This window comes from Falco peregrinus, chromosome Z, assembly GCF_023634155.1.
Source record: "Falco peregrinus isolate bFalPer1 chromosome Z, bFalPer1.pri, whole genome shotgun sequence".
Classification (NCBI taxonomy): domain Eukaryota; kingdom Metazoa; phylum Chordata; class Aves; order Falconiformes; family Falconidae; genus Falco; species Falco peregrinus.
Window position 1 is genome coordinate 22,100 of NC_073739.1, and position 24,361 is coordinate 46,460.

The window sequence follows — 24,361 nt, forward strand, 5'->3', positions numbered from 1 at the left end:
AAGAAAAAGCCCAGTTTGCCTTTGCCTGGAGCGGGACTCAGTATGTTTTCAAACAGTTTTCTGCAAGGACACAAACACTGCCCCACTATCGCTCACAATGCTCTGGCCACAGTCCTAGCACAGATCACCATTCCACCTGGCCTCGCAGCGTATCGATACATTGATGGCATCCTCAGCGGGGCAGAAGGGCCAGAAAGCATTACAGATGCAATGAAAAACATTTGGGCAACACTAATCAAGTTGGGACTGGAAGTCCCAGAGTCAAAGTGCCAAGGGCCAGCACGAGAAGTTAAATTCCAAGGAGTCTGGTGGGTTGCAGGAGCTGCCTCTCTTCCACCAGACTCTCTGGAAAAGAAAGAATCTGGGCACAACCCATCCAGTACGCTGGAACTACAACAAGTTCAAGGGACTGTGAAGTACTGGCGTAACCATAGTCCTGCCTTTTCCGTCATTGCTTGTCCCTGGTCGAATTTGTTATAAAAGGGAAAATCATGGCAGCGGACATCTCATCAGCTCTGTGGTACCGTCAAGTTCCCCTTCCTGCAGGAGCGTAACAGAGCCTGGCCGCGGGGTCTCCACTCCGCTCCAGCCCCCGTTACTCCTGTCAGCACGTGCTGAGGTTGCAGGCTGCGCTGCTTAGGGAGCCGTGGCAGCACACATTTAGGATGGTGAATGCCAGCCATCCTGAAAGCGACAGCTGTCTTTTACCCTAAAAAGCTTCCTGTAATACTATGCTTCTCTGAGGTCCCAGTTTTCTCAAATTGCCCCCACCCCAAAGCAATTTCCCCACAGGGTCCCTAAGCAAGGCAGTGGAGGAGTGGCTCTCTCAAACTCCCTCCCAGCCCTGCCCTGGCTGAAAGAAGGCAGAAAGAAGCCTTCAAATGAGGGAAGTTCTGGCTGCAAGAGAATACAAGCTGACCAGGTCTTGGGATCCCCTGACATCAACAGAAATTTAGGTGAAAACTCCCCTTTCACATGAAACTCAACTCCCCAAACAAAAAACAGTTGTGATGGGAAACTATGGTGGGGGTGGGAAATCAGCGCTGAGGGCAGGAAAGCATCAGCAGGATGGGAAACCCATTGAGATGGGAAGTTGTTCTGTCATTAAAAGTCAAACTGTCACAACGCTGGCTGACCCAGGTGCTGGCATAACGATCGCCATGGAGATGGAACCCCAGAACACTGTTTGCCCCAACAAACGCCATGCTGGCCAACTGCCGCGGCACAGAGCAGCACGCTCCTCGTGGTGCCTCTGCCCTCCGGGTAACCCCCAACCAGCTGTGCCGGCCAGCATCTCACCACATCACCCCCCTTCGCTTCTGCCAACAGAGAGGTTCCCCCTCCAGCTGCCGACGGCATCAGAGGAGCCCGGCATGAGCTTCACCACCCTGACCATGCCGCCACCGGTCACTGCTGGTGTGCTGCCCTCTGTCCCGGGGCTGCTGATCACCGTTCGGCCTTCCCAGCTCCACATTGTCACCCACCAGCCAGCCCAGGCAACCTGGCAGGGGGTGCAGGGGCCCCTGGGGGACTCGGGGCAGGTTGTGCAGCTGCCACATGTGCTGCAGCTCCCCAGCGGTGTGCAGCTGCCCCCTCTGCCTGCTCCTTGTCCCCCTGCCTATGGCCAGGGACAGCAAGTGGTGATGGGGACACTTGTGCCCTACCAGCCAGTGGGGCTGGGACCATGGGACGTGGGCCAGGGGCAGCCCCTCTACCCTACGGGCTGCACTGTGCTGAACGTCCCTGCCCATGCTGGGCCCCTGCCACCCCAACACCCTGCGGCTCAGCACTGCGTGCAGGTCCCCCCTGTGCTCTGCACCCATCCTGGCAGCACCCAGAAGCTGTTGGAGGCCTTTAACAATGACGTGGTGGCCAGTGAGGATGGCATCCCTGCTGCCACTCCCTGCCAGCCCGCCCTGGATATGCTCTCTGGCAGAAGCAGGACCAAGCACCAAGGTCTGCAGGGTGGCAGAGCCCATAGGGGGTGACCTGCACCAAGGAAGGCTTGCATCACCCTGGGGGTGGCTTGGCTTCGTTTGCTTTTTCAGAAGTGGTGACCACCCCGCCAAGCCCAGAGAATCTCCTGGACCTGCCCGAGCTGGGGCCAGATGCCTTCAACGAGGCCTTTCCTGAGCTGGCAGAGGACAACTGCAGTTTCAGGATGAGCATTCGGCCACCATGGACAGCAGTGACCCGCTCGCCTGGCTCGACAGCAACCTGGAGCTCCATGAAGTTCTCAGCGGCTCCTGCTTGACCACCCTCCTCAACAAGCTCCCAGAGCTCTCACAGTATGTGGCAAAGGGTGGCTGCTCTAAGGAGCAATCGCTGGCGGCAGGGCTGGGGGACAGCGAGGACACCAACCATGGTGTCCCTGATGTCCCTGTCTTGACCACCACCTACAACAGGATCCCTGACCTCTTAGAGTGCATGATGGAGGGCAACTGTCCCAAGGACCAAGTGGTGGCCGCAATGCAGGAGGACACCAACCCCTCCTGGCAGAGGGTGGCAACATCCCCCTTGCTGGACACCACAGGCAGGCAGGGTGGGCTGGCAGCGGTCTTCCCCAGCCGGCTGCCAGAGAGTCCCATGGAGCCCTCTCAGGAGGGTCCTATGGACACTTCAGAGGAGAGCCCCTTGAAGGGATGCCCAGAGGGTCCCCACAAGGGTCTCCCAGAGAGTCCTCAGCAGATCCTGCTGAAGAGGCCCCTGGCCAGCCCCCGGACTGCACCCCAGCATCATCCGCCCCGCATGGCCCAGCTGGTGGAGGAGGTGCTGCGGAGGCAGCCCCAGGTCATTTTGACCCGCTTGCCACCACCACCGGGCATCTCCTCCTGCCGGGTGGTGCCCAGATCAGGCAAGGCTGCTGGCAAACAGGCCAAGTGCCCCACATTGGCTGACACCCTCAGGATGCCAGAGACGTCCCCACAGGGCAGCATGCCACCCAAGAAGAGGAAGAAGATGGTGGTGTGCCCGGTGGCAAAAAGCTCCAAAACCCTCTGGGAGGGGAAGCCGGACAGGGATGCCACGGCGGTGGGCTGTAGTGGGGAGCAGGGGGGCAGCAGCAAGCAGAGGGCATCCAATAGCGACTATGTGCCCACCAAGTGAGCCAGAACCCTGAGGAACACCAGGAGACAAAGTGCTACACACTGCCCCAGTCGCCGTTGATATATTGATAGAGAAGGTGTAGAGCACAGATCCCTCTGACGTGTGACCTGCACCCACCCACTGCAGCCCCAGCCCTCTCCCAGATCTGCCTTTCTTAATTCATTAAAGGCTTGATGTTCCTTGCACAGTGCCTCTGCCTGCGGTCATTCACGCAGCGGGAGATGAGGGTTAATGCAGCCCCTGCCACATGCAGAGATTGGACCCTCCACCTTCCCGTCTGTCGAGGTGACACCTCCACCGAGCTGACCCACTCTCCAAAGTATTCACAAATGAAGGGACTTCTCATCAAGGGAGGCAGCCTTGGCAGGGGTGAGAAACAAAGAGCAGGTAGCGAAAAGAGCACCGTTATCTAAGTTGCGCAGGAAGAAGACTTCCAATGAGGAAAGTTCTGGCTGCAAGAGAACACAAGCTGATCAGGTCTTGGGATCCACTGACATCAACAGAAGATGAGTTTAAAATAGGACAAAGATAATTGGGGTAGTGGGAGATGGTGACCTCTAACTGAAATAGTTCTGCCCCAAAGAGGCCAAAATCCCGCTTGGGGAGCATGTGTGTTTCATAAAACACTTCAGCGGTGCTACTGAGGATGCATACGCATTTGCATTAGAAGCCAGAAACCAGTCACCAAATCTGTGTATGACACAAGACTATGCAACGTGTGGCGCTCTGAGAAAGGCCCTGAACCCCTTCTCAGTGTCCCAATTGGACCGAAAAACTTTGCACGCACTTTTTAATCGCTGCCCCCAAAGTGATTTCCCCACAGGGTCAGTAAGCAAGGCGGTGGCGGAGTGGCTCTCTCAGACCCCCTGCCAGCCCTGCCCTGGGTGCCGGTGCCTCTGGCCCTGCCCCAGCAGACGTTGCTGTGCTGATGGAGGGGCTCCCTCCCTCTCCACTGCATTTGCAAAGGGAATGGCTGGCTCACCCTTTGCTGCCCACGCAGCCAGCCCTCACCTTTAGCTGCTGTCATTCCCAGGGGCGACGGCTCTCTCCCAGCACCCTCACACCTTCTCCCTGCAACACTGCGAGAGAAGCATTCGCCAGGCAGACGGGTGCCGTCACTGCCCTGCGCAGCTGGGCACCCCAGACTGGCACTGCCTGACTGCCTCCCTCACCGAGCACCTCCACAGTCTCAAGCTCCATCCCTTTAGATGGAAAGGGGGTCACTTTATTGAGAAGTAACCGTTCCTCATGAGGAACACAGTCTCTTCAGGAGGCAAAATACTTTAATAGCGTTTAGAAACAAAGCTGGGACATTTGGGGGCCACCTCATCACTACTCCAAACAATGTGACCTCCGTGGAGAAAAACTGAAGAGCTAGACAGTTTCCAGAGGACAGCAAAACCTGACCTGCCGAGAGCTTAGGACAGTGCACGTCATGTTCTTCTTCACACTTAGTGCACGTTTGACAAGCTGCGAGATGATGGTAAATTACTTCCTTCAGAGAGGACAGCAAGACACTGTTGCCAACTCAGCTTAGGTTTTTTTGTTCTTTTTCTGGTTGGCCAAGCAAAGAAACGGAGGCGGTTTCAAAGTGTGCAGAAGCACAGCCGCAGACATAATTCCTGCTGTTACGCAGGCAGCAGGAGTGAACTTCACCCCTTTGGGTCCTTTTGAGAACACCAAGCACCCAGATGGTGCTGAAGGATGTTTTTTTAAATAGGGGACCCTCGGAGAGAATCAGACACGTCCAGTTTTATTCCCTGGGAAAACGCCCTGACGCTGTCCTGCCCCTCAGGTGGCGTAGGACAATTAAACGTATTAGTAAGCATGGGCTGATTCCTGGCCCACCATGATTCGAACAGCAGCCCACAAATACCTCAACTAGTTTTGTTGTGCCTGTACTTATGACAGTTACATTGTTCTATGTTGTGGGGGAAAGCAGATCACACAGCTTGCCCCTTTGGTGTGCAGGGCTGTGTTTCAAAGGACTACGACAAGCCCAGAAGAGCACAGCACAGTACGGCTTACGAATCAAGTCAGTATTGCATCACAAACCATAATGCATGTGTCTGTCTGAGAAGACGGGGTTTATGTAGGCACGTGGGAAGTGGGTCTCTTGCTCAAAACCCAGCAAATCCTGTTTAGAAAAGTTCATATACTGAAACGATAAGGCAACATACTTCTGGATTTGTCTCTAAATCCCCACGGAGATGTAATTCCCTCCCTGCCATCTGAAATCGTACAGCTTGAGGCACTTTTCATGTAAAGCCAAGAAAGCTCAGCTCAGAAGGCAAAGATCCTTCTTAAGGGAACGGACCACCTGTAACTACAAGACACCTTCCCGCCCACTGAAACATAGCAGCAGAGTTAAAAGCAGTTTTTAAATTCCAAGTGGAGACATTCAAAGTTTGAAAACTACAGGACATTCTCTTCCTAGCACAAAATAATCAACTTTTTCCCACATCTCTGCAAACCTTAACCCCAGTGCTTTGTATTTTTCACGCTACAGCACAGAAAGCCAGTACCCACAGTTGCACAAGGACTTCCACTGCCAGTGTGCAAAGCATTGAGGAGTCTGGGCTCAGTCTTGGCACTACAGGAGTGATCCACCTCAAATGCACTGCACAGCCTGCATCTGGGGGTATCACAGGTCAAATAGTTAATCACTGCTTTTCCTCCCAGTAACAATAAAAAGAGAAAAAAAATAAAATCTCCTTACTTCCACGGCTCTTCTTTACAGGCTAGAGGTTTATGGAAGCGATGACCCATTTCACCCAACATACAAGACACCTTTTGAACAATTTTCAGAGCTGTCCAAAAACCCCCAGATCTTATACAACAATCAGTCCAAAGAAAGTACAGAGGTCTCTGCGCTACTGGACACATGCAGGAACACTTGTGTTTACTGGACACCTTTGTAAAGGGAAAAGGCATTACACCAGCGTACCAGACCCTTGCCCAAAAGACTTTTCAAACCACCTGTTTGTTGATGCAGTCACCGCACTTCAACCCTTCCACCCATGACAACATTCTCTCAGGGGGCAGACTTGCCCCCTTGATCACAGATCAGTCTTGTCTTGATGTTGTGACTTGATCACAGAATCCGTCAGCAGAGTTCATATTGAACCAAGCTAAAAACCGGGCCCAATCTCTATGTTCACGGTTGGGATACACGGCTCCTATCACAGGGCACACACGGCGGTCCCACCTGAGTTACGTATCTGAAGTTGCATTTCCCACGGGTCAAATATTCCTTTTCAGATCTGCCTTGAAACTGAGGGCTCATGGTCAGTGAGAAGAAGAGAGTTCCTTGCCTCCTGTGCAGTCAGGTCACGTTCCCGTGCTAAAAGCAGCCTACTCAGGCTACTGCATTTGTGTACAATCTGTTAAAAGAACAAAACCAAGTCTGAAGGTTATTCATTTGCTTCCTTAAACATCCTACCATTTGCAGCATCCAGCCCGCAGAAGACGACTTCTGACACAGCAACTTCTCCAAGCAACCTGCTATAAAAGGCAGGTCAACAGAATCACCAACAGCCAGGTCTGTACCCTCGGGGAGAGACTTTCAAAGCTCTTTGGAGGATTGCACTGGATCTGCGTGCTTTAGACCCCACTGCATGGATTTACTATTTTACTGGCAAAGGTTTTATGTACCACATGTGAACATCTTCAAAACACCTACTGTAATGATCTCATGCATAAACAGACACAATGATTCTCTAATATCACACATGAAGAACTCAATGGATGCTCCTACCAAGGCAGTGGCTCCCTTCTGTAGCCACTGAACAAGCAAAAGGATGGATCAGAACGACATTATCAAGCTCTGAAGCAAAACTTCTGTCTTCCTTTAGCTGTAATTTAGAGCTTCATTGAGTGCTGAAGAGTGTCAGCCTGACAGCTCTGAAGCATGAAGCGCCTGATCCTCTGTGCCAGAACCACACCGGCACTGGCCACACAAGCTGCCTAAGTACTCACAGGGTCAGGGTCAGGGTCCGCGTCTGGGTCTGGGTCTTTACTGCCCTGCCACCGCAACATAGAAGTGAGGACAGTAAAATGGAGATAGAAGTGTTCTTTCTCCACATAGTTGATGCTGGCAGCTTCTTGCCTCCAGCATTCCTGCACCTCAGGAGCTTGGGAAATGACAACAAATGTGAAACTTCCTGAAAATAATTTGCCTGACACACCACAGCGTAGCACTTCCGTATGCCCACACCACACTTCTGGCTCCCAGCTGCTCTCCTGCGCTTCCCTGTAGCTACCTGGGAGGCACCTTTTCCATCTCCTCAGATCTGGCCAGCTGAAGAACACCCAACTCACGGCTCTAACATTCTTCCCCTTCCTCTCAACATCTTCCTGGTGGTCTCAGCTTTCTGCCCTCCAGATGAGGGGTCTATCATAACAGGTCAAGGATAGCACTGGGTTGGTTTTTTTTCTGTAAGGAAGCCAAATACTTAAAACTCCTTATTAAAATATAAAAATTAAGAGGAAGGGAAAAGCCAAAATGAGAGCCAAGTGGAAGTTTCATTTGGTGCTCAAACTACCTGAATACTTATGCTGCAGCTGCAGCCGAGAGCTGGCCCTTAGATGGCTGATCAGGATAAAGCCCCAAATCCTGCCACTAAGGTTTCAAATTACAAAATAACATCGTCTAAGGGAAGGCAAAATGGATAAACACAAACATCGCCTTATGTTTACAGGGCCTTCACAGCACAATGGTTCTCTTATGGCACCGAGAACTTAGCAGTAGGAAGAATTACAAAGGTCAAGTGCTATTTATAAGCAATGTACCCTTAAATCAACACTAGTGACAAAAGAGCCAAGCACTTGACTTGCAGAACGGCAGATGATTCGTGACTTTCTCCACAGCTTCTACTACTGATGAAGCTTACAACCACCTCACCATTTGGGAAGGACATCTGTTGCTAGTGTTGCTCTGGGTGGAAACTCAGCAGGTTGGCATGTTCATTCCTTCAGAGCCAGAAGGAATTTGTCATTACAGGAATTCTCATGCCACTGAACTGGCAGCAAGGTACACAAGCCTCTTAATCCCTTTTTATACTTTTACACTTGTGCCATAAAACCATTCTCCACTCTCCATCTCACCACCTCTCCAAGCAGAAAAGTCCCATCTGCCACACACGTGTCACAAACCACACAGGATATGACACAGGTTTCAAATACATCAGAAAGTATCAAATCAGAAACTTTAAAACATAAAAGAAAATTAAAAAAAGGTGGCAGTGGGAAATTATTTTCTACCTTGACTGTTAGGTTCACAAGCTGCTAGTAGTTAACATTAATGGCTCGCTATTTCACGGTCATGATGGCAACAGTTCTGCAACGTGTGGATACCAGCGAGAGAATTGCGGCCTTGCACCAGTTCAGGTGCTCCACCTATACCTCTTCACAGATTTGAATTTTTTTATTATTATTTTTTTAAAAATGCTTATCAGGGTAGGATCTGCCTACCAAGACCAGATTTTAAGTGAAATTACATTATGCTCCTCTTGATTTAAATACAGCAAGATAGCTCCACTGCTACATTCAGCCACCAGAACGTAAACACCTCCAGCTTCATAGACACCCATACATTATTTTTGTAAGGAACAAATGACTAAGCATGGAACACTATGAAAAAGCAAAAGAATGCACACAATCAGCATTTCCCTATTTGGACCAAAAAAAGAAAATCTCTCAACAGCAGATAAGTCTAAATTAAAAATCAGCTGCATCCAGATCCCAAATAGGGGAGGGGTTATTGTATGCCATAGACCTGGACTTGACTGTTGAAGGAAATCACGCGCTACAGAAAATTTGAGGTCGTTCTGCAGAAGTTTAACTAGAGCCTTGGCAACTTCACTTGGGACATGAAAGGTACGTGCGCTATAGTATCACCCACAACAAAGGAAACTAGTCTCGTAGTTTGAGTTCAGCACCACATCTGCAAACAAAATGAGGCTGCTACATTTGAGGAACACTGATGGAAACCTCACCTGCCATCCCAAAGTTATGCTATGGCATTTCTTCCCTTTTTGCCATTTTCCTCAGCCTTGGTACATCTTTTGCACAATCTGAAGCAAGGGCCCATGGCTTCTTCCTGTTTCTAACAGTGAATGTCTGGGTATCACACGTTGGTTTCTTGTGTGGCGCCAGTAAAACCCAACACTTGCCTTCATAAATGCATCCGTACACTAGGGAAGAAAAGGAAAATTACCAGTCTCGACATTGTACTGCCCACAGGGCAACAGAGTGCCCCACTCGTAAGCGGATTTAAGACAGTAAATAACCCTCAAATATCTTGATAAACAAGCACAGTTTAATCATGTCCTTTTAAACTGACCACCGACACAATCTAACAAGAAGACACATTAAGGGAAGCAGAGCTGTAGTTAAAAAAGTGGGGCTTCTCTTTCCTCTCCTGAGCGTTTACCACCCAGAGCAGGCTCAAGTTCTGAACCTGCAAACTGCTCCCCCACGCTTCTATGCTCGCTCTGGGAAAGACAGACGGCTGTTTGAATTCTTTTGCAGGTACAGTCTTTCTTTACTTTTGAGTTGGAATGAAATGAAAAGCTGCCATCAGTCCCACTTATGGCACAGGGACACACCCATGTTCCATGCACATACCTGCACAGAAACACATGCAGAGGGAAACCATCCCTTGGGTCTCAAATACAGAAACAGCACTGAAAACCTTGACTTCTGAGAGTCCCTGCAGCGTTCTCCCGTGTCAATACACAGCATGTTTGTGGCAGGATCACCACTGCAAGTGCGTCACTTGCTTTCATTTCCACCTTCGTCTCTCACCTGGCACTTGCCACCTCCAGACTGCAGCATGCATAAAAGCAATTCTGTTTACTAGAAGCACAGCACCGTGCGAACCTTCTGCATGAAGTCCGGTATTTAAAGAAATCGCTATAAAGAATAAAAATCTGCCAGCACCACTGACCCACATACACGCTGTGTTTTCTGAACAGGGACGGTATATGAAACCTGCAAACTAAGGACTGCAACACCTCGCTCCTTGCCCCTCTCCCTTTGCCCTCAGGCTGGTGGAGGAGCTCCTTTCACCAGAGCAGGCACACCACAGACACAGCCTCACCGAGGGGAAGGGTGGAGAGGGGATAAGGGCAGAAGGAGAAAGGAAAGACCCACAGAAGCAGCTTTGCCGCCCACTGCCAAAGTCACAGCCTGCTCATCCTGGTCCCTCACCCTGTCTGTACTGGTCTGTGCCTCTGTCCCCCTTCCCGCCCCTCCGCTCCTCTCCCTGTCCCTCTCTCCTGCTGCTGACACTGCATTCCCTCCGGCACCCCTCTGCCCCTCTGTCTCTGTCCCGCTCCAACCCCCTGCCTGCTCCTCACCAGTTTCTGTCCTTTCTCCATCCCTGCCCAGCCCCTCCTGCTCCCCCTGCCCCTCTGGATGCCTCCTGTCCCTCTCTGGCCACCCCTCTGCCTTGACCCACCTCTCCCTGTCACTCGGTGCCTCTCTCCCCCTCGTCCCTGCCCCACAGGGGCTCCAGGGCCTGGGCCTGTGCTCAAGCAGCCCCGGGCTGTGGCTGTGGGGCCTGCAGGGCCAGGGCTGGGGGCTGGTGTCCCCACAGGGCCCGACTGCAGGGCAGGGGCACCCCAGGGCCTGCTGGGAGAAGCCGTGCCCCAGGGCATGCTGGGAGCTGTAGGCCCGGGGCTGCCCCATGGCCAGGTTGTTCCCAGGGCATGCTGGGAGCTGTAGGCCCGGGGCTGCCCCATGGCCATGTTGTTCCCAGGGCATGCTGGGAGCTGTAGGCCCAGGGCTGCCCCATGGCCCCATTGTTCCCAGGGCATGCTGGGAGCTGTAGGCCCAGGGCTGCCCCATGGCCATGTTGTTCCCAGGGCATGCTGGGAGCTGTAGGCCCGGGGCTGCCCCATGGCCCAGTTGTTCCCAGGGTATGCTGGGAGCTGTAGGCCTGGGGCTGCTGGCAGCCATGTTGTTCCCGGGGCATGCTGGGAGCTGCTGTTGCCCACCCTCAGACTCCTGCAGCCATGTTGGTCTGGGCAGGCACAGCCTGTGCTGGGGCAGTGTCCCAGCTGAGGGGGCCTGTTGCCGGCCGTGGGGCAAGGGAGGCCCTTAGGCCAGCGCAGGGATGTCTGCTGCCTGCTGGCTGCCTGGGGGTGCGGTGGGGAGGCTCCAACCCCCCGGTGTGCCGGGCCCCCGGGGCAGCTGGAGGGTGAGCCGAGAGCTAAGGAGGGAAAGAGGCGCCGGCAGGTGCCCTGGGCACAGGCACCAGGCACTCCGACTCGCAGAGCCCCCCGCAGCCGCCCCGGCGTTTGTAGTTCCTGCAGGAATAGGGCTAGCGTGTTTTGCTGCTGACTCCGGCAGGGCTCTGTCTACACATGTCCTGCTGAGGGACTGGCAATATGCAGCTGCCTGGGAGAGTCACCAGGCGGAGTATGAGCGCTCGAGCCTTGTTTCCCTTGCTGGAAAACACTTCATTTTTAAATACAGCCTCTCAGCGGCGAGATCCAGGCAGTCGGGATTGCTTCCTGTAGGGAGCAGCCTGGTGACTCGAGGCTGCTGCCTTCAGTGGCAGAGCTGGACGCTTCTCCTCGCTGATGGGATGAAGTTATAAAGAATCACTAGGAGAGGCTGCAACTAAAGCAATGATTAACTCAACCTATTGAATAAGCTCAGTAAGGGGTGGCAAGCTTACAGAGGCACCTGGGCTATACCAATAGACGAGGGAAGTGGGGTAACGGTGTGTTGCCATCAAAACCATATAGCACAGAGAAGAAATGAAGTTCTATAACAACAAGTAGAGTGCAGGTGCCCCAGGAAAGTTCAGCTGAAGTTCACCAAGTTGTGACCACCAACGATCTCTAAAGACCCCAAGAAAGGCCCCCAGGATCAAAGTGACATACCCAAGTGCCTTATGCATATGTAAATAATTTTGTAGTACAAAGTACATCTTCCCATCTGAACATGCTCAGAAAGGACCCTGAGGGGCTGGATATCAAACAGGGGAGCGTGTTGATGGGTCGTAGTTTGTTTTTTTTTCCTTCCCACACAAAATTCCATTTTGTTTTGTGGGTAAGCAAAACTGCATATTGCAATGTGTTTCCTGGACTGGTAGTTTTTTCATAACAGGTGGGATCTGCAGGTTTAAACCCTGGTACCTGAAAACCCAACAAGGACACATGCTTGGAATAAGGGTTCACAAGTCTGGGGTATGCCATGCTCCATTGTTCTATTCCACGATTCACAACAAATGGTTCACAAACAATTCCTGAGGGGAGTGTTTTGATGGGGTGGGGGATTTATTCCCATGTTTCAACTCTATTATCTAGATTGGACAAAAATGTTTAAGGCACCAAGGCCATACCCCATTTGTTAGCCATTTGAATATGCCAACCTGGGGATAACATGCCTTTCTATTTGTGGTGTATGGATTCACCGTGGGGTCTCAATACATACTGGATCCCCCCTTTGCAAGGGGCACAGATCCCCTGCCCAGCAGGCAGCTCGTTGAGGAGCCCAGTAGGACCTTCCTTGCCAAGCTGCTTTCCAGCAAGGTGGCCCCCGCCTCTGCAAGGGCTGGGGCTTGTTCATCCCCAGGGGCCAGAGTCGGCACTTGTTGGACCTGTTGAGGTTCATGCTGGCCCCTTTCTCTAGCCCAGCCTGGTCCCCCCATTCTAGCACACCCACTGTGGTACCAGACACCCCCACCCCCTGTTTTGTGGGTGCCAGCAGTGCCCACATCCCCACTGGGTTCAGGCACTGAGGGTGACACAGCCCCAGCTGCGAGATGGATGGATGAGCCCCAGCACCAGGATAGAGGAAAGATTTAACGTTTCAGATGGGGGTGCACCCCAGAGGGTTCCCAGCCCTGCACCCTGCCAGCTGCTCACTGGCAGGGGAACCCACTGCTCTTCTGGGAGCAGTGCTGCCACCATGGGGGCTTGCAGAAACGGACACAGTGGTGCCGGCAGTCGCATCTCCACCAAGCCTTTGGGCAGCCCCACAGCTGGGAGCAGCCCTCCTGCAGGCACAATCCTGCCCAGCACGGTCCTGAGGCTGCCTGCCCACGTGCCCTGCCCATGGGGACATGCTGCTGGGGCCTGGGGTCTGCTGGGGTGCTGCTGCCTGGCCCCACGTGGATGGTGCTGCCCAGGCCCATGGAGCTGATTCTGTCTGGTGTCATGGGGTTCCTCTTCCTCATCCCCATTGGGCTCCTTCTGCCCACCTGCACAGGGCTGCTTCTGCTTGGCCCCATGTCCTCGATTGGCCTTTGTCCCCATCTGCCATCTTCTCCATGTGCGCATCTGCCCCCAGCAGCTCTACTCGAAGGCCCTGGAAAAACCCTCTGGGCTCAAGCAGCCCTGGATAGAGCTGATCCTCTTTCCTGCTGCTCCTCTTCCCTGGCGGCGGGGGAGGGAGAGAACTGTGGGGGGGTGGTGAGCGTGGTGTGCATCCCATTACAGACCGCCTCTTGCCACTTGGCCATCATTACTTGCAGAAACTTTTGGTACTGCCTGGTCACTATGAGGGTGTCCTGGACGATATGGATGAGCTCCTCGGTGAGGTTCTGTGTGACCGTGGCCATGGCTGAGGGGCTGCTGGGGGTGGCTTCAAATCGATGGGGCTCTGCGCACTGTCCCTGCCATCCAATGGGGAATTCCTCATGCTTTGGCATCCCTGCCACCCACAAGGAATTCCTCCTCTGGCAGCTCCAGGGAGAGGTGTTGGCCAAGGGCAATTCCCAGCTTCCCCACTGGCACCCAGGTTGCCCTGATGGACCAAAAAGGTGCAGAGCCAGGTAGTGCCACTGGCTCTGCCATCACACCAGGCCAGTGGTGTGGGACACAGTAGAGGGAGCCCGGGGTAGAAGAGGCGCTGCATGACAGCGACAGCAGCGGGGCCTGTGCAGGCTGGTGCTCCCTTGGCAGAACATCTGCGCTCGCCCTGCGGTAGAGGACGGGGAAGAGAGAGAAGGCTGTTGCCCTGCAGTGCTCATGCACATGTGCAAGCCCACGTGTGCAGGTCCAACTTCTGTTAGTGAGGACTGGCAGGTTTCTTGGACAGGCACTGGGAAGGCAGTCAGGTGTCGGGTGGCCTGAGGGTCCTGACCTCTTCTTCCTCAGCCAAAGTGCCGCGAGTCCCAGAATCACACAATGGTCGTTGTTGGAGGGAACCTCTGGAGATTATCCAGTCCAACGCCCTGCAAAAGCAGGCTGTGCTAGAGCAGGTTGCACAAAATCCTGTGCAGGTGGTGCTGGAATGTCTCCAGAGGCCTCTCTGGGCAGCCGGTGCCAGTGATCTTAAGCTGGAGTGCTGTGCAAGGGTCCCTGTGCTGGTGGGGGGCAGTGCCTGGGCTAGCTGCAAGATCAAGGCACTGCAAAGGGGCAAGGAGATGATGAGCACAACAAGCCCATGCCACGCTCCCTGCCTCCCCACGTGACGGTGCCTGTGCCCAGGTCCCTGGTGGCTGTGGAGGCCACCTGGCACTGGGCACCCTTTCCCCTGGCTACCCGGAGGCTGCCTTAGGCTCTCTCTAGTCCACTCAGGCCCCCTTCTGAGGCCTTCGTTGCACCCCAGACCCCTCTGCAGAGCCTCAAGCCCTCAAAAAAAGCCCACCGGACGGGGGGCCTGGTCCCCTAGTCTCGACCATTCCACTCGAGTCCCCGCGGCACCCCTCCATAGGGGTCTGGTATGGCCCAGGCCTCCGGTTGCTCCTCTAGCGTGGCCGCTACTACAGCCAGGAGGCAGCCAGGGAGGGGGGCAACTGCCGAGCAGCAGCAGCAGCAGCCTCTTTGCTCCCACTCAAAGCTCAAGGCGCTCCCTGCAGCCACTGCAGCCGTAGGCTTGGGCTTGGAAACGTGGTGCAGCTGTGAAAGCAGAGCAGCCTGGGGAAGCCCAGGAACTCCGTGGCGTGAGCAAAGGCCCCAGCTCGTGGATTTCCCCTGAAGCCCAGCTGGCCCTGAGAGGCCACTTTCAAGCTGGCTTGCGCCTCGTACAGAAGCCCACAGGGATGCCAGCAGGAGCCAGCCCAAGGCACTCTCTGCTTCCAACTGCCACCCCCAAGGCCCTGAGCCCTCCTATGACCTGCCTGCCTTCCTTCCACTGTTCCCTCATGCTTCTCTCGGAGCAGGCAGAGCTTCAGCCCTTTGCGGTGACCCTTTGTGCCCGACTTGGCAGCCTGCCTCCTTCGGCAGGTGCCGGCTCTGGAAGTCCTTGCCTCGCACAGGAGACTGCAGTGCACTGGCGCATGGTTAGCCATGCCAACGGAAACACTTTATTGCAAGAAGGCAGCCTGCTGAGTTCTGCCGTTGTGAGCAGCGCGGGCAGGACAGAGCAGGCCTTTGTCACTGAGGCTGCCTTTCATCAGCAGGGATTGCCCCAGCAGGAAACGGTCGTCGTGCGCTGCAGCCTGCCCTGCATGCTCCTCACGGTGCTGCTCCAAGCTATTTCGCCCTTAGGTACTGCAGGAGCTCCTGCAGCCGAGTAAAGAAGTCCAGCAGCTTCTGGACTGGAAACGGGCAGGGTGGAAACCGGCTCGATTCTCTTGGCCTTGGCCTTGGCCTTGGCCTTGGCCTCTGAACGGGGGTGTAGGTGAAGACTGGCTGTGGCCTTGCAGTAGTGGTTACTGCTGGGCGCAGGCCCATCTGCGCCAGGATCCAGTCGTAGAAGTGCTGGGTGGAGGTGTAGACTCCGGGCTTCCTTGCTCTCGCACAGCCCGTCCCCCAGCTGGTCACGCCAACAAGCCAGAAGTAGTCGGCGCTCTTGTCTTGGCACACGAGAGGCCCACCGCTGTCCCCCTGCAGCACAGGAGAGAGGACGAAGGGGTTGTTGGGTGGCCACCGTCAGCCCGGTGGCTGGCTCCTTCTCTCTCACGGCACCTGCCAGAGCTGCATTCAGTGGCCAGCCAAGCTCTGTAGAAGCTTGCCTGGCAGGGGGCGGTGGGCCTGTAAGGCAGGGCTCGCTCTCACCGCTCTTCACGGTGGTGGTGAAGGTGTGTCAGACGGCTGGGATGGTGGATCTGTGGGCTGCCAAGGGCACCGCGTGGGCCTTCTGGGCAGCGTGCCAAGCCTCTGGGACAAGGCGGGCAGGCCCTGGGCAAGGGCCTGCCCATGGGGAAGGGCGGGTAAGGCCCTCAGCGGTGGGGACCCAGCCATGGGAGTGTGAGTGGCCAGCAAAAGGCCGTGATGGCGCACGTTTGGGCGGTTGTGGCGGGGCTGCCTGTGCTGCCGGGGCTTGGCTTGTAGCACGCTCCTACCTGGCAGGTGTCGATGCCGCCCTGCGGATAGCCAGCACACATGTTGTGGGTGTGGATGGCCCCCCTGTACCAGCCGCTGCTGTTACAGACCCTGGCATCAATGAGGTGGACCTGGGCCTCCTGCAGCACGTATGCCGATCCTCCAGCTGTGAAGAGCACAGAAAGGAATGAACACCCAGCCGCTGATTGCCAGTTCTCCTCCCCCGTCTGGCTGAAGCGCTCCCCCGGGGCTCGGCTTTGCATGCCGACAGGCGCTGGACCGCTCTTGCCTTTCTGCCTTGCTCTGGGTCAATGGCTCCGGCCCCTCTCTGGAAGAGAGAGGCATATGCCCCCACAGCCTGACACTGGCTTTCGCCTCTGCCGTCAGGAAGCGCATCCTCCTTCCCCAAGCTGGCCAAGCTTGCACTGGCACCGCCACTGCGTTTGGGCCACTCACCTCTTGCTTTCCTGGCACCCCAGCCACTGACGTAGCAGGCTGTCAGCTCTGAGACTCTCAGCGAGGCGTCGGGCACACAGGCAAGCTGTACGTAGCTGTTGCACTGGACAGGCTGGTCCAGCTCCAGCAAGGCAATGTCGTTCCTCTGCGTGACGTTCCAGTAGTGCTGGTGAACCAGCAGCCGCCTGACGGTGCGCACCTGAGCCTCAGGGCCCAGCTGAGTCAGCTGGGTGGCACCGAGCACCACGCGCAAGACGGTGATGTCCCTGGAAGGCAGATGGAGAGAGGGCTCAGAGGGAGCGCAGCCACGTGCTGCAGCAGCCCGGCACTTGCCCTGCCTTCTGCTCGACGAGGGAGAGAGGCAAGCAGCGCTAGGGAGGCTGCGACTGCCCTCGCGTGCCTTGGGCTCAAGCAGCGTCGAGCGGGAGGCTGCTGGGAAGCAGTGGCACGAGCCCAGCCTTCTCCTGAGCAGCCCCTCGGCGGGGCTCCGGAGTGCCCAGGCACTGGGCGTCCTGCAGGGCAAGGGGACGGCAGTAGCACGTGCCGCTGCGCTCAGGGCACCTGCTAGTGTTGTGGGGCTAGCCCCGAGCCCTGGTCCTCCTTACCTGACCTCGATGAAGCAGTGGGCTGCTGTGAGGACCCACTGTGGGCTGATGAGGGAGCCCCCGCAGATGTGCGCCGTGCCTCCTTCCACGAGAGCCTGGATGCTGACGATCCAGGGCCAGGCCCCCGGCAGGGCATCTGTGCCACCCACAACGCGCGACATGCCGTAGTGCAAAGCCATGGGACGAAGCCCGCAGCTCCCTCTGTAACCAGAAACTCCTTACTGTGCTGCTGGATGGCTTGCGCCGTTGCGGCTGAAGGCCAGCCGTCTTCCCTCCCCACAAGGCATGGCCAGACGGGCCGAGGAAACCCGTGGGGCCAAAACCCGCTCCCCTCGCCCCGCTTTCTGCTTCAGCCCGCAGACCAGTTGTGCCGGCGGCCTGGCTGCTGTCAAGGCACTGAGCCTCCCACATGGCTTTCAGGAACCTGGGGGGTGGCCACGGGGGACAAGCAGGCCCCCTCCAGTGAAGCCCACAAGGCTTGCCCAACTCCCTCCCAGAGCCTCGGGCCACTTACCCACAGCTGTCCCATGTGCCGTGCACAGGACAGCACACGGCCAGCAGGACAACGAGGAGACGCAGAAAATCCATCGCTGCCAGCGACATGTGGCAGCTGCAAGGACGAGGGCTTGTCGCCACCAGTACGGCTGCCGACGGACTGCCCGCAGGATTCCCGTTGCCCGGGGTTCCCTTGGACGTGGGACTGATGTCACAGAGTGCCTGGTTCCGGGTGCTGGGCGTGGTGGTGTTGGGGGGGGGGGGGGGGGGGCAGGGGGGTGGGGCGGGGGGGTGAGGGTAGGGAGGGGAGGCAATAGGAGGGGTTCCAAGCAGGAGTGGAGGCAGAAGCTGGGATCACTTTGCCTTTGCAGTCTATGAAATCTGCTGGTTTGATGGTACGAACTTGTTACTGAATTGATCGTAAAAATCCCCAGAAGATATTTAGAGTGGACTGGAGGTGTTCCACATGTTGTGATAGCCCCTGTACAACAATTTTGCGCTGAATGGGCGCTGTCAGGCTCTACTGCCCTTCAAGTGGCTCTTGGCAATGTTCAAGGGCAAGTTCAGTACCATCATCCACCTCATCCACTTTGGGCAATGACTGTAGATCTAACTTTGCAGCCACGGCAACTGAGTTGGAGACGACCAATCAAAGGTGATACGGTATTTACAGATGGGTCTGGAAAAGTGGGAAAAGCCGCAGTGGCTTGGAAAAAAATGGGCAATGGCCTTCCCAAATTGTGCATCAGGAAGGATCATCGCAAGTCATGGCGTTGCGGGCTGCGGCCTTGGCATTTCTTTATTTCCCAGGCCCTGTTAATCTCATTACTGATTCAGCCTGTGTGGCAGCCCTCCTTTCCCAGTTGGAGCTGGCTGTCCATGGCCGTATCACCCATCCTAAGCTTTTTGGCAATTTTGACTGTAGTTCGGGAAGGGATTTGGAAACGCCGTTCTCCATTCTATGTTATGCATGTTACGGCCACACTTCCCTACACGGTTCTGCAATCGATGGCAATGCTGGAGTTGATGCTCCAGGTTCTGTGGCTCTGTCGGTGCCTGTTCCTGAGGCCCACCTGCAGGTCGTGTTAGCCCACCAATTTTATCATCAGAATTGGCGATTCTTGTACCAACAGTTTGGCCAAAAGAGTCTCTCTCAGGCTGCTGCACGCAGCATTGTTGCAGCCTGTCCAGCCTGTCCAAACGGTATCCCCGTGCCCCGTTTTGGAGTTAATGGCAGAGGCCTTCAAGCTTTCCAACGCTGGTGTTACAACAGATGTAACTCATTACAATGCCGGTGGGGGATCCCCAGCAATTTGGTATTCCCCATTCCCCTGCGGGCCAAGCCATCGTTGAATGCATGAATGATACTCTTAAACGCCTGCTTGAAAAACAGAAAAGGGGAATGAGGGGAATGACCCAGAGGCACGTTCCGAGAAAGCATGCTATATTTTGAACTTTTTGAAAATCTCTGTCGACCGTGCGGTGCCTCCCATTGTACGATATTTTGTGTCAACTGGTGACAAGCAGCAAAAGCAGCAAGGTGTCTTAGTACGCGGGAAAGACCCTCATACCAGGCATTGGTCAGGACCGCATGGATTGTTAACTTGGGGGAGAGGTGATGCTTGTGTTTCTACAGATGAAGGTCCGTGATGGGATACCTGCTCGCTGTGTGCGGCCTGAGCTTAGCGTGCCGGACCGTGGGAGCGCTGCTGCCGCCAGTCAACCCAACAACTGATGTGTGGGTCTCCTTAGCACAGCAACTGAACACATCCTGGCTTGGTGTGCCCTTCCTGACTTGCAAACAAGTGAATGTATGTGGGGAATGAAGAATCTTACTGAAAGCCTTGATATCGGGGATAAGGGATTACCTCTGTATGATGTTAATGCAAAAGAAGCTGATATTGTTTGCGCTTTGAATGTCGATAGTTGTCTTTATGTAGATGCTAACGTAGTAGGAGGCTACGATGGGACCATGACACCCACATAAATCAACACGTGAACATGTTGATAAGCATAATGCGCTTAAACGCAATATAGCTTTGGATGAAGCAGGTAATGATGTAGTTGATTTATGGAACTGACGGGAACGTATTGCAGTGGTTCTTCTCTTCTCCGGAGTAACAGCAGGGAAAGCATTCAAGAGTTAAATCACCTTGTTTGTTAGGCAGTTAAGAACGTGAGTCAAATTGGCCGCTATTACATACAAAACAGAGCAAGTATTGGCTTTTTGTTGTTGGCTCAAGGACATGGCTGTGAGGATTTTGATGGTACATGCTGCGCGGATTTTAGGCGCCCCATTGCAGCAACATGTTATCAAAACCTGAGAAAATGTCAGCCTTTTTGGCATCCATTCACTCAATTGGCAGTATCGTTTGTTTGCTATTGCCTTGGTTGCCGTCATGTTTGCAAGGGCCCTGCAGAACATGGAAAACCTGGTACTAGCTGTTCAAAAAAAAAAAAAAAGGGGGGGGGGAGGGGGAGGGGGCCCCCGGTAATTGTAGAATCGTACGGAACAGAGACAGTGGGATAATGTGAGGTTGTGGCCTTGCTTTGGCGATGTGCAGCTGAGATCCTGCAGCAAAGAGTTCATAACTTTGAGGGAGTATGAGAAGAAACTAGGATGCAACAGAAACAAAGGAGGAATGTGATCTCACCTCTAGAAGATAAGGAAACAGCATGAACAGTAGAGAGTAGCCTAGAGTGAAGAGCGCTAAGGAACGTGTTGTATGAATTTGACTGATCGCTCAAACTCTATTCATAAGCAGCTTGCAGAGTTGAGAAAAAACGTACAGGCCATCAAGGCTGAGAACGGGTTAACGGACTGGCTACAGGGTTTAGGAATTACTGGAGGGTTAAAAGACTTGTTTCTGCGCGAGATAACAATGTTATTTGCCATTGTAATCTCTTTGGTGATAATGGGCTGCGTGTGGAATTGCTTTATGAGAATGATGAACAGATTGATAAAAGGGGTCTGGATCGCTCAAAAACAAAAAGGGGGATTTGTGGAGTGGCTGGAAGACAACGGACATATTATGAGCAGTGCAGACCACGTAACTTTGTTGGAATAGCAGGCCGAGCAGGCCGCAGCTGTAACAAGCTGCAGGTGTTGTGAAGGACATATGCAAGGCCAAGAGAGACAAAGAGACTGTGTACTCGCCAGAGAGATAAGAGAGCTGGACAGAAAGGTGAGGAAAAACCGGATGCCTGCACAAGGGGGGAGCAGCGTGTGGGCACCACACTGGGACCAATCCTAGGGGAGGTGGAAGCGTGTGAACGAGTCGTTTTAACCGATCACCTTTTCCATACCAAAGCCTGCGTAGAGTGTGTATTTTTAGCTGGGGGTATAAATGGCTGTGAGTCTGTTAAGAGCATCTGTAGAGTATGAATTGCTGTGTATCCCTTAATAAAGTGGCACCAACTTGATCACATTGGTCGTATCAGTTGCGTCCGAGCCTTCTGCGTCAACAGGGTAGTGCCACTGGCTCTGCCATCACACCAGGCCAGTGGTGTGGGACACAGTAGAGGGAGCCCGGGGTAGAAGAGGCGCTGCATGACAGCGACAGCAGCGGGGCCTGTGCAGGCTGGTGCTCCCTTGGCAGAACATCTGCGCTCGCCCTGCGGTAGAGGACGGGGAAGAGAGAGAAGGCTGTTGCCCTGCAGTGCTCATGCACATGTGCAAGCCCACGTGTGCAGGTCCAACTTCTGTTAGTGAGGACTGGCAGGTTTCTTGGACAGGCACTGGGAAGGCAGTCAGGTGTCGGGTGGCCTGAGGGTCCTGACCTCTTCTTCCTCAGCCAAAGTGCCGCGAGTCCCAGAATCACACAATGGTCGTTGTTGGAGGGAACCTCTGGAGATTATCCAGTCCAACGCCCTGCAAAAGCAGGCTGTGCTAGAGCAGGTTGCACAAAATCCTGTGCAGGTGGTGCTGGAATGTCTCCAGAGGCCTCTCTGGGCAGCCGGTGCCAGTGATCTTGAGCTGGAGTGCTGTGCAAGGGTCCCTGTGCTGGTGGGGGGCAGTGCCTGGGCTAGCTGCAAGATCAAGGCACTGCAAAGGGGCAAGGAGATGATGAGCACAACAAGCCCATGCCACGCTCCCTGCCTCCCCACGTGACGGTGCCTGTGCCCAGGTCCCTGGTGGCTGTGGAGGCCACCTGGCACTGGGCACCCTTTCCCCTGGCTACCCGGAGGCTGCCTTAGGCTCTCTCTAGTCCACTCAGGCCCCCTTCTGAGGCCTTCGTTGCACCCCAGACCCCTCTGCAGAGCCTCAAGCCCTCAAAAAAAGCCCACCGGACGGGGGGCCTGGTCCCCTAGTCTCGACCATTCCACTCGAGTCCCCGCGGCACCCCTCCATAGGGGTCTGGTATGGCCCAGGCCTCCAGTTGCTCCTCTAGCGTGGCCGCTACTACAGCCAGGAGGCAGCCAGGGAGGGGGGCAACTGCCGAGCAGCAGCAGCAGCAGCCTCTTTGCTCCCACTCAAAGCTCAAGGCGCTCCCTGCAGCCACTGCAGCCGTAGGCTTGGGCTTGGAAACGTGGTGCAGCTGTGAAAGCAGAGCAGCCTGGGGAAGCCCAGGAACTCCGTGGCGTGAGCAAAGGCCCCAGCTCGTGGATTTCCCCTGAAGCCCAGCTGGCCCTGAGAGGCCACTTTCAAGCTGGCTTGCGCCTCGTACAGAAGCCCACAGGGATGCCAGCAGGAGCCAGCCCAAGGCACTCTCTGCTTCCAACTGCCACCCCCAAGGCCCTGAGCCCTCCTATGACCTGCCTGCCTTCCTTCCACTGTTCCCTCATGCTTCTCTCGGAGCAGGCAGAGCTTCAGCCCTTTGCAGTGACCCTTTGTGCCCGACTTGGCAGCCTGCCTCCTTCGGCAGGTGCCGGCTCTGGAAGTCCTTGCCTCGCACAGGAGACTGCAGTGCACTGGCGCATGGTTAGCCATGCCAACGGAAACACTTTATTGCAAGAAGGCAGCCTGCTGAGTTCTGCCGTTGTGAGCAGCGCGGGCAGGACAGAGCAGGCCTTTGTCACTGAGGCTGCCTTTCATCAGCAGGGATTGCCCCAGCAGGAAACGGTCGTCGTGCGCTGCAGCCTGCCCTGCATGCTGCTCACGGTGCTGCTCCAAGCTATTTCGCCCTTAGGTACTGCAGGAGCTCCTGCAGCCGAGTAAAGAAGTCCAGCAGCTTCTGGACTGGAAACGGGCAGGGTGGAAACCGGCTCGATTCTGTTGGCCTTGGCCTTGGCCTTGGCCTCTGAACGGGGGTGTAGGTGAAGACTGGCTGTGGCCTTGCAGTAGTGGTTACTGCTGGGCGCAGGCCCATCTGCGCCAGGATCCAGTCGTAGAAGTGCTGGGTGGAGGTGTAGACTCCGGGCTTCCTTGCTCTCGCACAGCCCGTCCCCCAGCTGGTCACGCCAACAAGCCAGAAGTAGTCGGCGCTCTTGTCTTGGCACACGAGAGGCCCACCGCTGTCCCCCTGCAGCACAGGAGAGAGGACGAAGGGGTTGTTGGGTGGCCACCGTCAGCCCGGTGGCTGGCTCCTTCTCTCTCACGGCACCTGCCAGAGCTGCATTCAGTGGCCAGCCAAGCTCTGTAGAAGCTTGCCTGGCAGGGGGCGGTGGGCCTGTAAGGCAGGGCTCGCTCTCACCGCTCTTCACGGTGGTGGTGAAGGTGTGTCAGACGGCTGGGATGGTGGATCTGTGGGCTGCCAAGGGCACCGCGTGGGCCTTCTGGGCAGCGTGCCAAGCCTCTGGGACAAGGCGGGCAGGCCCTGGGCAAGGGCCTGCCCATGGGGAAGGGCGGGTAAGGCCCTCAGCGGTGGGGACCCAGCCATGGGAGTGTGAGTGGCCAGCAAAAGGCCGTGATGGCGCACGTTTGGGCGGTTGTGGCGGGGCTGCCTGTGCTGCCGGGGCTTGGCTTGTAGCACGCTCCTACCTGGCAGGTGTCGATGCCGCCCTGCGGATAGCCAGCACACATGTTGTGGGTGTGGATGGCCCCCCTGTACCAGCCGCTGCTGTTACAGACCCTGGCATCAATGAGGTGGACCTGGGCCTCCTGCAGCACGTATGCCGATCCTCCAGCTGTGAAGAGCACAGAAAGGAATGAACACCCAGCCGCTGATTGCCAGTTCTCCTCCCCCGTCTGGCTGAAGCGCTCCCCCGGGGCTCGGCTTTGCATGCCGACAGGCGCTGGACCGCTCTTGCCTTTCTGCCTTGCTCTGGGTCAATGGCTCCGGCCCCTCTCTGGAAGAGAGAGGCATATGCCCCCACAGCCTGACACTGGCTTTCGCCTCTGCCGTCAGGAAGCGCATCCTCCTTCCCCAAGCTGGCCAAGCTTGCACTGGCACCGCCACTGCGTTTGGGCCACTCACCTCTTGCTTTCCTGGCACCCCAGCCACTGACGTAGCAGGCTGTCAGCTCTGAGACTCTCAGCGAGGCGTCGGGCACACAGGCAAGCTGTACGTAGCTGTTGCACTGGACAGGCTGGTC